The 2,500-nt window shown below is 39.4% G+C and overlaps 1 protein-coding gene across 2 annotated transcripts in view; it reads left to right on the top strand.

Moving 5' to 3' along the window:
- Positions 1-2,500, top strand: part of LOC138049943 (uncharacterized) — a 12,928-nt gene that overhangs the window by 3,592 nt on the left and 6,836 nt on the right. The window contains exon 2 of one of the 2 annotated variants that reach the window (XM_068896426.1): positions 893-1,195. The gene's annotated coding sequence lies outside the window, so the exon portion shown is untranslated. Of the gene's footprint in view, positions 1-892; positions 1,196-2,463 lie in introns of those variants that run through there. The other variant, XM_068896427.1, reaches the window with a different exon arrangement.

Here is a 2,500-nt window from a genome sequence, read left to right as displayed (position 1 = left end):
CATGATACAACATTCATTTTTTTCTATGACGTCAAGACCTAGTACTCGGGCATGGGCACAAGTCTGCACACGATTCTACCAAGTGAGAACTCTACAAACCCCTACTCCTAGAAGACCTCACTCTTCTGTTTCAAAATGGCAGAAGGTCAAATTTGGGCACCGAAGTCTGAAGAAGGCACAGATGCCTATGAAAACTCTAACCGATTTTCGTAAGGTTGAGTAAAGGAACAGTTATGATTTGGTGAACTGTAGGTTTACCTAGCGATTGAAGTGAGATTAAAGTACATTAGTTTAATCTTTCAAGAAATGTTTGTAGAAAAGCAGAAATTAAAATACCAGTAGTTCTTGAACTGTGCGTGCACAGAAAAAAAGGTGTTGCTAGCAATGTCGCAATTTCGGAACATTCTTGTGTCACCTGTCGGAATTTCATTAATAAATCTTAGCTCGTTGCCCCTCTGACAATCCCCATTCGCTGGAATGACGCCAACGGAACATACGGCCTCCATCTTTAGTACTTTTAAGCCCAGGGTTTTGAGACCTTTTTTAATGTTTAATACCTATTCAGACTACTTGGAATAGTTGTTGAAGTCAATGAAATTCCATCTAGTAAAGTATACAAGGGAATAAATGCCTTATCTGGCAAAGCAATCCAGCTATAATAGCATTTCTACAATTCTGGTAGTGAAGGAGTCTAATGTTTCTTCTTCAGAGTTCAACTCTGATTTAGTTGTCAGACTGTGCTTTTCTGTAACTATAACAACCCAGGAGGAAAGACGGGGTTTTTTTCGACCCTGCTTCACAGTTTCATCCTTGCTTTGCTGTGTTCAAAAACTGCACAGTTTTCCAATATTCGTTCCATACGTGTAAATCTTTAATGATTTTTTCCTTGTAGAAGAAACCTGTGTTGATGAAGGATTTTTTTAAAAATGGACTTGATGAACTACAATCAGGGGGTACTTCCCCAAATGCTCAACAAGCATGCAAGCGATTGAACAATTTTTTGAGTCATGTTCCTGAGACACTAGATCATCTGAAAAAATGCAAGAAAGAAGAAGATTTCAATTGCCTCTTTGCATTGGAAGTTTTAATACCTCTCTCATCTGGCACCTGTTTAGTAGACCAAAAGAGTACTGCTGGTAGGAAGGAGGAGAGATTAAAACTACCAAATGATTTGGAAAGAAGGGACTTGTGATAGGTAAGAAAATTTTGCTTCTATCAAGTAAATAAATTGAGGTGTTTCATTATCCCATTGCCGGAGCCCACATGCCTTTGGTCAGCGCCGACTGTGGAATCATATCAACTGCACATGCATTACAGTATGGCAGATTCAACTTCGTAATTCGTTAAGTATGAATATGCTGCACAGATGTCATCATATTGGAAAGCTGGCACATGTAAGAGCAGTTCTCTGAGAAAGTCAAGCAAAGTTGGGAATGGAAATCTTGAAACTCCCCATTCATTTTTTGTGTGGAGATTTGTTGCCCAGGAGGATGAACGAAAACAACCATATTTTGGGCCAGCTGAGTTACCGTTGCCATGGTAACTGCTAATAATCATGGCAACCATGAGTGCATGTGTGTAAGTGTGTCTACCTCTTGCAAAGATGTGAGTCAGTGCTAATGAAATTCCACCAGAGAGGAGACCTATGCCTCTTATTACCAAAGGATGTTTCAAAACCGCATATTGGAGGATTCGCAGAATTCCGCCCACTCGCACATTGAGAAAAAAAATAAATGTTAACTATTTGATGGTAAAATTCTTGCTCAAAGATGTCAAGATCATTGGCAGTTACCATGGCAACAGGCTTTTAGCCAGGATTTTGAAAGTGGGAGTCCAAATTTTATGTTGGCCTAGGGGGGTCTGGGGGCATGCTACCCCAGAAAATTTTGAAAAATTGAAGCCTCTTAGACGTGATTTCCGCGATTCTGACAGCTGTAAACGTCTTTCAATTTACCTATTAAACCGCTGTTTTTCCTTGATAATTTTACTAAGCTATCCTTTCCTCAACTTACCTTGTTTAACATTGAATTATATTTGGGATAGGAACTCCAGTTGTTATGAAGAGTGATTGAAATTTGAAGTTGTCAAGCCATGATTTACACGAAAGAACAGATATGCGTGGCTTTGTTGGTCGAACTGCATTCTGGTCTGCAATCTTTAACTATTCACCTACTATTAGTATTCCTAAAGCAATTACGATGATTGCACATGTTATTACACCAAATGGCTATTTTGTTGTAATGCCCGCCAGATTTCGCTTGAACAGAGCAGAATACAATCAAGCGATTACAATAACATTTGTAGCCGCGAGAGCGTCTTATCGAGTTGGAAGGCGCGTGATCTTTGACTCATGTCTTCATAAATAATTACCAAAGTGCGCATTTATTTATAGCAGCCGGCAAAGTAGCCTAGGGACGACTTGGTAAGTCAATATCACTGAACAGAGGCTTTGCCTGTGAAATCACTTCGCTCAACTTTGATTCATTTGATCAAAACAGAA

Source organism: Montipora capricornis, chromosome 5 (genome assembly GCF_036669925.1).
Source record: "Montipora capricornis isolate CH-2021 chromosome 5, ASM3666992v2, whole genome shotgun sequence".
NCBI classification, from domain to species: Eukaryota; Metazoa; Cnidaria; class Anthozoa; order Scleractinia; family Acroporidae; genus Montipora; species Montipora capricornis.
The sequence above is the reverse complement of the archived record's forward strand: the minus strand, read 5'-3'. Positions and strand labels throughout refer to the sequence as shown.